Source organism: Sus scrofa, chromosome 1, assembly GCF_000003025.6.
Source record: "Sus scrofa isolate TJ Tabasco breed Duroc chromosome 1, Sscrofa11.1, whole genome shotgun sequence".
NCBI lineage: Eukaryota > Metazoa > Chordata > Mammalia > Artiodactyla > Suidae > Sus > Sus scrofa.
The window spans coordinates 37,995,489-38,007,556 of record NC_010443.5 but is presented as its reverse complement, the minus strand read 5'-3'; positions in this window follow the sequence as shown (position 1 = coordinate 38,007,556).

Below are 12,068 nucleotides of genomic sequence, written 5' to 3'. Positions count from 1 at the left end.
GCTATCCCTTGAGGTTGGGTCATTAGGGGCTCAGCCAACTCTTTCTTGTCCTGTACTTCTGGAGAAGCCAACAGTTTCACCTTAGAACCCGGGACTAAAGCTGTGCCATTCCCAATTTTCTTTTGAGGAAGAAGTTTAGAAATAAGAGATTTATTGGTGCAAAGAGAAGGCTGCGGATAGCACCAGTGGAAACGGGCCAAGGCAGGCTTTTGTTAGTTCCGAATTCTTTTTGCTTTAGTAGGAGCGAGAAAGAACCAGAAGCAAGTAGGAGCATCTTCAAGAGAGAAAGAGCTGAATCTAGAAAGCCCAAGTTGCTAACTTGAAAACCAACATGCAGTAACCCACCACCCCCCTTCAGGAATACAGCTACCAGAGGGGCGGGGCAACCCGCCTTTTTATGTGCCTGCTCTCTTCCCATCTGTGCCTGCAGCCCCTCACCTTCCCTGCCCCCATCAGCTGCCTGTGGGGTTGGGGGTTGGGTTTTCAGGGCTGAGGAGGGGCAACTGGGGTCTTCAGGAGCCTAGTTGGTGAGCGTGGCTAAGCAGGGTGGAGGAAAGAGGTTTGGAAAAAGTGGTCTGAAGTTCAGCAGTTTACTCTGAACAAGGAACCACTCAGGAGAGCTCCTTCTGGCCTTGAGGGAGGCATGTGGGAAGCATCCTTCCTGGAGAGAGGCCAAGGATCCAGTTGGGGTGAAAAATTTGGCCTTGCTGCCTGGGAATGCCTCAGTTTTAGCACTGAAAGTTCTGCACCCCGAAGACCCTCAGTTCTGGGCAAACTAGAAGCTGGTCACCCAAGCAGAGGAAGATATGGCCACTTCCCCCCCAACCCTCCAGGTTTAGAGCAGAACTCCACAATGCAGGAGCACGTAGACTGGCCTCCCACAATTGGCAGGGGTTCGTTTGAGAACTGTAAGGAAACATGCTGTTTTAATTAAATGTTTCTGAGTTTTTCTAAACCACTTAGATTGACAAACTACCTTAGACACTTTTCAACTCTGCTTGTTTAAAGACAGGAAGCCTTCCCTGTTCCTCTCAATTCAAGTTGTTTTAATGTTTGATAGAAAGGCAGAGTTTTGTGAGGTCTGCTAAGTGTGTATGTCTGTGCATTAGTTATGAACAAACTCACCAGTTGTGTCCAGGGTGATTCTTACAGAAGTTTGATTATCCCCTATTTGAGGAGTTAAGTGTCAGGTTTTTCGTGTTAGGGTTCCATCCATGTGAAAGATGATTGGTATTTCCAAAGATGAAGATCCTACAAAGAGAATGTAAATAGTTAGAGTTAGGAATTTGGAATTTTAACTCTGCAATGATTGTAGGTTTCTTTATTTCTTTTGTGCTCAGGACTGGGAAATCCAGGGAGTATGGTGAATTAAATGGGCTTTGTTTTATTGTCAGCTTTGATGTTAAAGCAAAGCATCTTCAAACTGTTTGACTTGTAAAGTCTTTAATTGATATGTCTTGATGATTCTAGCGAACACATTTTAAAACTTTATATGGGCATATATATAGGCACTTATATTATCTGTGTAGTTTAAAATATTTCAGCATAAACAGTTTAAGGTATTTTAATACCTTTAGTCTCTATCTGAGGGGCCCTTAGTTAACTTTGAAGTAACTTGAATGAGATTCTGTATCTGGAGAAGACTACCAAGCACTTTCAATACCTTCCTCTGCTTCTAAGGGGCGTTAGAAGGAATTCTCTTCAGCACAGTGAGCAATGGCCAAGCCATGTGGCTGCCTTGAAAACTGCACAGATGCCACTACCCTTGGGTGGACAAATGTCTAGGGACTGAGCAGCCCATTAGCCCACCACCTTTCTTGGGCCCTGTATTGAGAGCAACCGGTGGGGCTGGATTCTTTCTCAGACTCTTTGCCTTCATGGATTTCTCAAGCTTTGACTGGTTTTACCTTGTGGATATCAGTGCATTTGACCCAGAGTGAAATGTTCACCCTGCTTGGGGACAAAGTGTAGGGAACTTTCTGAACTTCTACAAATAGAGCATGTGACTGCCGGGTGCTTGATTACTAATGAATGCTTGTATGTGTATCAGAATGGGCCCCAAGCCTCATCTTGCTTGTGATACACTCTCTGATTACAGGGTTGTGAAGGGACACACCTTCCACATGTCTCTACTGCCTAAGTATTGATTAACAACCACAAAAATAACAAAGGACTGACAGCTGTGGAAAGGTCAGTTATTCACGATAGCATTTTTATAGTCGTCCTAATCACTCACTCACACACACATACACACCCATACACGCACATGGGTGACTTGGCCTTACCCATTTTCAAAGGAGACATTTTCTGCAAATTATTTTTTATGCCCTGTTTGCCAGGGGACTTATCACCTGTGTCCACAACATAAACAAGATCAGATCAGGGCATCTTCTTCCTGTAAACAAATGTTCCATGCATTTGTTGAGCACCTCGTACATCCTGGAAGATGATATCACTACTGTGAGCATCAGTAAATTCAATAAACACAAATCTCTGTGTTTGTGGAATTTGAGTTTTAGTGGGAAGAAGTTAGATAATAAGCAATGATGTATGTCTTGCTGGTCAGGTGGAGACAGTACTGCAGAAATCAACATCCCAGTAGTTTGGTGGGGGGGTGGGAGGGTGTTGAGCCACTTAAACTCAGGTTAAAAGGTAGGATTACCCAAAGACTGAAGGAGGCAAAGGACTGAGCCCTGTACCTGTTTAGGAGGGATCTGTTTGTGCAAACGTCCTCGGGTGGAACGGTGCCTGGTTTGCACCAGAAACAGCTGTGCAGCCAGAATTTCTCGACAATGGGGAAGGGATCTGGGAACAAAGCAAGGGACGTAATTGCCAGGGAACCTGGGCCCTGGAAAGCTTCTGAATGACTTTAGCTTTTCCTTTATGGAAAAGCCCTAAATGGTTTGAGGAACAATGTGATTTATACTAGTGAAGTGTGTACACACTATAGCAGTGGTTTCAACATGTTTGCAGACCCTGGATCAGCAGAATCAGCTGACCTGGGAGTTTGTTAGGAGGGCACATTCAGAGCCCACCCCACAGACCTAGTGAATCAGGAACAGCAGCAAACTCTGTTTCTTCTCTTTTTCTTTTTAGAGTAGATTTACAATGTTGTACCAGTTTCAGGTGTACAGCAAAGTGATTCAGCTATACATGTATCTATTCGTTTTCAGATTCTTCTTGCATACAGGTCACCGCAGAACACTGAGTAGGTTCCGTGTGTTATACAGTAGGTCCCTGTTGACCATCCGCTCCACACATAGTAATGTGCTATGCCAATCCCAAACTCCCAGCTCATCCCTCCCCTCGACCATTCCTATTTGGTAACCACAAGTTCACTTTATAAGTCTATGTGTCTGTTTCTGTTCTGTAAATAAGTTCATGTGTATAATTTTTATTAGATTCCACGTATAAGGGATATCATATGCTATCTTTGTCTGATTCACTTAATAAGATATTCTCTATTATCAACGTCCATCCACATTGCTGTAAATGGAATTATCTCATTATTTTTACAGCTGAGTAATACTCCTATATATATATATATGCACCACATCTTCTTTATCCACTCCTCTGTCGATGGACATTTAGGTTGCTTCCATGTCTTGGCTATTGTAGATAATGCTGCTATGAACACTGGGTGCATACATCTTTTCAAATTGTGACTTTTCTCTAGATATATGCCCAGGAGTGGATTGATAGATCATATGGTAGCTCTATTTTTATTTTTTTGTTTGTTCGTTTGTTTTGTTTTTGTTTTTTTGTCTTTTTAGGGCCACACCTGCGGCACATGGAGGCTCCCAGGCTAGGGGTCCAATCAGAGCTGCAGCCACCAGCCCACGCACAGCCACAGCAATGCCAGATATAAGCTGCATCTGCAACCTACATCACAGCTGACAGCAACACCAGATCTCCAATCCACTGAGCAAGGCCAGGGGTTGAACCCACAATCTCATGGTTCCTAGTGGGATTCATTTCCACTGAGCCAGACGAGAACTCTGGTAGCTCTATTTTTAGTTTTTTAAGGAATCTCCATAGTTTTCTGCATAATGACTATACCAGTTTACATTCCCACCAACAGTGTAAGGGATCCCTTTCCATCATTTATTGTTTGTAGATTTTAACAATGGCCACCCGAGGCGTATGAAGGTTCCCAGGCTAAGGGCTGAATCAGAACTGTAGATGCTGGCCTACACCACAGCTCATGGCAACACTGGATCCTGAACCCACTGAGTGAGGCCAGGAATCAAACCTGTGTCCTCATGGATACTAGTCAGATTCAGATTTCTTTCCATTGAGCCATGACAGGAACTCCAATGATGGCCATTCTAGCCACTATGAGGTGATTCCTCATTGATGTGCATTTCTCTAATACTTGGCGATGTTGAGCATCTTTTCATGTGCTTTTTGACCATCTGTATGTCTTCTTTGGAAAATGTCTATTTAGATCTTCTGACCATTTTGGGATTGGGTTGTTTGGTTTTTTGGATATTGAGCTGCATGGACTGTTTGTATATTTTGGAGATTAATCCTTTGTTGGCCACATCATTTCCAAATATTTTCTTCCATTCTGTGGGTTGTCTTTTCCTTTTGTTTATGGTTTCCTTTGCTGTGCAAAGGCTTTTAAGTTTAGTTAGGTCCCATTTGTTTACTTTTTCTTCTATTTTCATTACACTAGGAGGTGTATCCGAAAACATTGCTACAATTTACGTCAGAGTGTTCTGCCTAGGTTTTCTTCTAAGAGTTCTATGGCATTGAGGTGGGGGGGCTGACATTTAGGTCTTTAATCCACTGAATATATTTTTGTGTGTGGTGTTAGAGTGACCTAATTTCATTCTTTTACATGTAGCTGTCCTGTTTTCCCATCACCACTTATTGAAGAGACTATCTTTTCTCCATTGTATAGTCTTGCCTCCTTTGATGTAGATTAATTGACCATAGGTGCAAGGGTTTATTTGGGGGCTTCCTTTTTTTTTTTTTTTTTCTTTTCTTTTTAGGGCCTCAGGCAAGGCATGTGGAAATTCCCAGGCTAGGGGTCAAATCGGAGCTATAGCTGCGGCCTACACCACAGCTACAGCAATGCAGGATCCAAGCCGTGTCTGTGACCTACACCACAGCTCACGGAAGCACTGGATCCCCAACCCACTGAGTGAGGCCAGGGATCCAACCCACATCCTCATGGATACTAGTCGGATTAGTTGCCGCTGCGCCACAGTGGGAACCCCCTATTTTGGGGCTTCTACTGTATTCCATTGACTTATAAGTTGTTGACAGTACTATACTATTCAGGGAATTCACATCCTTCTACTCACCCCTCCTCCCCAAATGCATTTCACTGAGACATGAAATGAAACGGGACTTCTTGGCAATGCAGGCCTTTAGGCAGAGAGTGGACTTCAGGGAAAACTCTGGAATTAGCTTTCCCTAAGGGTCACTAGGGCTTAAAAGTAGACCTATCATCATCATAGAACCTCTCTCATCAACATTTTTTCACTGTTTATATAGGGAGAAAACAAACCAAAAAAAAAAAAAAGTGAGAAAAAAAACAGTAAATTTTGGTAAACGTGGTCAATTCTGAGGGGAAACAAGACACTCGTAATATAGTATGTTTATAAATTCCCTTCTCCATAAGTCCCACTTGGGTTGTGCTTGACATTTAAAATGGAAACTCACAGAAGTGCTGAGCTAGAGTAAAAAGGAATGTGGATGGACAGTAAACCAGGACTTAAGTATTTGTTGCCAGCATCATTCATTCTTACAGGCAGGATTTAATACCACAATAAAAGCCACATCTTCCTAAAGGACTATTTATGTTAGAAGGCTAGGACACAACTGAAACAGTACCCTACAGTTTTCTGCCCAGCTGAATGGTATTCCTTTATTCTTACCCTTATCAAATAGGTTTTGGCAATTTCTCTTTCTGAAATAGTGTACATTTACAATTAAAAGCCAGGCAAGTTTCTTAAAAAACTTACCTATACTGTGTCTTTTCTTATATTTTTGTCCATAAATTCAACAGCATTTTATGTGTATTATTGACTGTTAGGGAGAGGTCCAAAATTTTCTTCAACTTGCTTTGGCTGACAATTTCTATTTGTATTAAAGGAGATGGAAACACACACACCAACTGATATGACCCTCACATTTTAATTCTAGATATAAATCATTGGTATTAGTTTGCGATTGCTGCTACAACTTACCACAACTTAGTGATTTAAAACAACAGAAACTTAGTAGGATATTGATACCCTTATGGAGATTAGATGTCCAAAATGGGTTTCATGGGGCTAAAATTAGGGTGTCAGCAGGATTTTGTTCCTTCTGGGGACTCAAGAGAAGAATGTTTCTTTGCCTTTTCCAGCTTCTAGAGACTTCCTTGGCCAGAGGTTCTTTCTTCTGTCTTCAAAGTCAGAAGTGTAACACCTTCAAATCTCTCTCTGATTCTATGACCTCTGATTTGTCTTCACCTCTCCTGCTCTGACACTGACTGTCCTGCCTCCCTCTTACAAAGACCCCTATGATTATGATAGTCCAGGATCATCTTCCCATCTCAAAACCCTTGTATTAATCACACCTGCAAAAGGGACTACACAGTCCCTTTGTTATGTAAGGTAACATGCTCATAGGTTTCAGGGATTAAAGCATGGCCATCTTCAGAGGGTCATTATTCTACCAACCTTAAGAACCAAATCTCTATGTAAGTACTACCCCACACACCCTGGTGTTAAGAGCCAGCATTCCTAATTGCTGATATATAATATCACGCAAGATATTAAAAATCATTAAATCACAGAACTATTTAAATCAGCATTGAGTCCTCCCCTTTCTAGCAAGAAGACTAGAATACTAGAATTCAAAAGTGGGACAGCGTCTTAAAGATGGACCAGTCACCTCTTTCTTTGAACACAGAAGATTGCTGGATCTTAGGCTGAAGGGGCCCAAGGGGAAGTCACAGTGAGACTCTTAGGCTACCACTATTTCCACTACATCATAGTGTTGCTAATAATTCAGAAAATCCCACCATTTTTAATAAATTACTTCTACAAACTGGGGGTAACAGAAAAAAAGAAAAGAAAAAGAGAGTGTCTAGAATAGATTAGCTGTTATCTACCTCTGTGAAATGTTTACAGGAGTTTTTTTTTTTATTCTATAACTTATCTACTTGATGTCATATCAGTTTAGGAAACTATGGAATGTGACACCGAACATTTTTCACAGAGGCATAACATAAATTAACTTTTAATTGTTCATTAAATAAAAATAACACACACATATCAAAAATACTCAGAAATTTATAAAATGACAAATAAAATCATCCTCCCCATACATTCACCCTCTAGCCTCTCCTATGGGTAAGCCCTCTTCATCCTTCCATGTACTTCCTTCCAGAAAAGAACCCTGGCACATAGAATAGCATATGTACATAATGCTCTATGAGTGATTTTTTTTAAATGTACAGAAATGAAACTCTGCACAACGGCACTTTGTTTTTGTTCACTTTCTACTTATCTCTGCCCTTCTATGTCATTTTTTTAAATAGATGCAGAGTTTATTCCATAGATGGAGCACCATGAATTATCTGCCTCCCTCCCTATTGGTCAATATTGGATGGGTTCAGGGTGTTTTTTTGTTGTTGTTGTTTAGTAACAAAGATCTTTTTGAATTTTATTATTTTTATGTATTTCAGAATAGGCCACATATGCACTTGGTTCAAAATCAACAAGATCTCTCTCACACTCCTGTTTTCTAATGCCCAGCTTACCTCTTTGAAGGCAGCCCTAGTTATACATGCTATGAGGGCACCTTGCATTTTCACTCTAACAAAATTCCTTAACAATCTTTCCATAGCAGCACTCATGGTCTTCAGCGAAACCTATTCCACATCCTTCAATTATCACTAACTCTGGGAAGAGCCAAGGCCTTAAATAAGAAGAAGATTTTGGTGGGATCTTTTGGTTTTATTTCCAAAATATAAGAAATATACATTTGTCTAAAATTCAGATCTTATAAAGTAAGACACCCAAGATCTATTAATAAAAATCTATTCTGAAGTGGCATACCTCCAATGTCACCCATCCAAGGACCTAACAACACTCCCTACAGAGGAACTCTTCCTTCTGTCTATTCTTAGTGCATTTTCCAGCAATTTAGGCATTTGACGATTACTTTGTTCTCAGTGAAGACAGAATATCTTCTTTTCACTCCCAAAATGTTGCTAAATCTATTAAAAAAATCTCTGCCATATGGGTTTTCATTTGTTTCTTATGTTTCAAAATAGCTCCGATCTTTGATATAACACATCAGGAAGAGAAACATTTACGTCCAGAAGCAAAGTAAAGAAAATCACATGTGGGTACTTTCTAGGATTGGGGCACAGAAGCTGAAGAGTGTTCCTGACAGAAGCCGTACATGTGTCAGGTGTGGTCAGCAAGGGAAGCAACAACTGCTCTGTCTTTTTTTTTTTTTTTTTCTTTTTAGGGCCACACCTGAGGCATATGGAAGTTCCTAGCTAGAGGTCTAGTGAGAGCTGCAGCTGAGGCTCATGCCACAGCCACCACAAACACTAGATCTGAGCTGCATCTGCAACCTATGCTGCAGCTTACGGCAATGCCAGATCCCTAACCTACTGGACGAGGCCAAGGACTGAACCCACATCCTCATGGAGATTATGCTGGCACTGAGCCAGGATGGGAACTCCAAGCTCAGTCTTCATCAATAAAAGGAAACCTATAGCCAGGGTCTCTGGAGAGAATCTATGTATGCAAATTGAAATAAAGATTTCAGTGAAACACCAGGTTTGATTCCAAAAAGGTTTATAATATATATCTTTTGTCTAACTTTTGAACATGCTTAAGAGTGCAAATGTTATAAAGATAAGCCTTGAAATATATCACTATTCTTTTGTAAATTTCTCATTTCATAAAAATCGCCCACTTTTCAGAAATAATTTTTGCTAGAATATTATATTCTCATATTATCCACCAGACATTTCACCTATATATGTTCATCCATGGGCATTTGTACAGACTTCAAGTTTTCCAACTGGGATTATCAGTGAATTTGAACCTATCCTCTTTCACAGCTGCATAAATCAACTCATATATTGAGGATTTACTATGTACCATAAATCTGATGGGATACAAAGAAATACTAAGACAGATATCTGCCTTAGAGAACATAAAGAATTAATAACACATGGTAAATATGCAGTGGGTGCTATAGATATGCGTGCTGATCAAAACCATTATATGGCTAGAAACAGTCTAAATGTCAGTGATTTATGTCTTTTGCATGTTACTGAGATTTCACTAAGCGGCTAAGTGTGAATGGTCTGAGGAAAAATGAAATACCCTTGATGATGATAAGCCTTCATATCATGAAAAAGCTTACAAACTGCTCATAATCTGGTATCATTAAGTTGTAGAAAGAACAAAGCAGTCAAATGCAGAAAATGAAAAATTCCCTTTGCTCTCATTTTTTCCTTCTATATCATCTTGTTATCTTTTCTATAAGCCTGTGGGGGGGGGGAACAGATAACTTGCAAAGTTTTTTTATTTTTTATATTGTATTGTCTTACTTCCAAAACAGTTGAAAAATCAGAAACCCCTATCCTGGTTCTAGCTGAATTGTGTCAGAGGCCTTGATCCAAAAATTTGTTAACTAACTAGTCCTAGAGGATTGGGACCAAAGGAAGCTTAAAATTAAAAATGAAATATTCTCTATTTCAAGTATTAGGGGAAATATATTCATTTTCATATGAGACACACTTGATAGATGAGATTCTGAGAAGCTAAATTGTATGTTCTTCTTCAAGTAGTAAAAGCAGTAACTTCGATCTTGGTGCTACTGCAATTAGATCTGGGTAGGAGCTAGTAGATGTACAATTAAGACTGGACATTAAATTAGTGTGTTTTTCACATCTAAGTGCAATTTTATTCTCATTTCAATTACTTCAGATACATCGCCTCTAATAATTGTTACTAAGATTCTTCCTAAGCACCTCTGGCCCAAGGCCACCCTCTAGTCCAGGTCCAGATGCTAAATATTTGATGTCCTGGCCGTCACCCAACCCAGTCTCAAATCCCATCATCCCTCCATTCTCCTAAACCTGCCCATCATGAGCTTCGGAAGTGGCAGGTCTACTGGAAGCAAACTCTTCTACATGCTTATACACTTCTCTAAATATCTTCCTGACACTCTTGCTCTATCCATGTCACAACCTGCAAATGCTAGTGTCCTAACCATCGCCTGAAGTGCTGGGGACACTGCAGCAGCCTCTTCTCCCACCACCCTTTTGCTTCCAGACTTCTCAGGAAGCAGCAACCTCCTGATCAGAGGCTCAATCAATGACTATGGGCTCAGTGTCTGGCCAACAGTTCCCAGGTGGCAGCACCAAGGCTAGGGAGGACTCACGGGCTGGGTGGCAGAGTCACAGCTGCAGCTGCATGTCAGCACCAGTGAGTGGCTTGCTGTTAGGGTTGACTGCCTGCACCAAGGTCCCACTGCACTTTGTGCCCCAGAGTAAGCTGCACATGGAGCGCTTCTAGAGCCTGAAGGAGGATGAAGCAGTGAAGGTCACCTTTGAGAAGTCCCCTTAAGGACTGGAATCTTTAGTGTCACCGGCCCTGGTGTGTATTCTGTGTTGGGATTGCAAAGTGGCCAAAGGGAAGAACATGCAGAAGGAAGATGAAGGGGAGACAGATGTTACAATTGTGGCAGTCTATACCATCAGGCCAAGGAATGCAAGGAGCCATCCCAAGCCCAGACATGGCACTTCTGACAAAGCATCAGCCAGGTGGTGGTTATAGCCAGGTGACTGGATAGGAGAATCCAAAGCTTGTCTTTTAAAAAATGAGTTGGGAATAAGAGAACTACTAAAATTCCAGATTTGGAGCTGTCACCTTCTCAGAGCATTTGGGAGGTTAGCATGCCCTTGGAGCGTAGACACCTTGTTGGGTGGAAGAACTACTCTGCAGAAGTTTGTAAACAATAAAATCCCCAAAGAACATGGGGAAAGACCAACACATTGTATTTCCAGAAAGTAGGCCATCTAGCAATCACCAAATCAGTAACGTGAAGTCCTACAAACCCCAAACAAATACAGTATTTGGAGGAGATGAGAATCCAGGATCAATAACCTAATGCTTTCCATTGTATTTGCCCCCTCTGACACAGTGAGTGGGTCTGCAGTGATCTCACAGCATGCAAATGAACCCCCCCTTTTTCTCCTCGAGTTTCCACAACACTATTAATCACTGCTGTGCAGAGCAGAACATTGGATGCTGCCACCACAAAGAAGCCATGGCTACAGTCTCATCTGGCTACCTAGCTACCAGCAAGATGTAGATCAGAAGTCGGCAAAAAAAATTTTTTATTCAAAGACCAGATGGTAAAGATTTTAGGCTTTGCTCACTGTATGGTCTCTGTCCACCATTATGGCTTGAAAACAACCAGAGGCATGATATAAATGAAGGAGCTGTGTTTCAGTAAAGCTTTATTTATAAAAACAGGCAGCTAGCTAGATTTAGCCCATGGGCTATAGCTTGCTGCCTTCTGATATAGACTGAAATTATGCTGAAAGAGGGATCTAGGTCATGTACTATTGCCTATATAGAGATAGGACCATGATTTCTTCTACATATAGAAGAAAAAAAAAACCCTCCTTTATTTTCTTCAAGAATCTCTGGTGTTGCATATTTTATTTCACTTTTTTTTTTTTTTTTGGCCTTTTCTAGGGCCACTCCTGTGGCATATGGAGGTTCCCAGGCTAGGGGTCGAATCGGAGCTGTAGCCACTGGCCTATGCCAGAGCCACAGCAACTCAGGATCTGAGCCGTGTCTGCAACTTACACCACAGCTCACGGCAACGCTGGATCCTTAACCCACTGGGCGAGGCCAGGGATCGAACCTTCAACCTCATGGTTCCTAGTCGGATTCGTTAATCACTGAGCCACGACGGGAACTCCCCATATTTAATTTTAAATATAAGCATACACCTAAGACCAAAATATTCGCAGTTCAAATAAACAGCAGAGAAAAACATGCTGTGACCCTCAGATCAAACAGTGC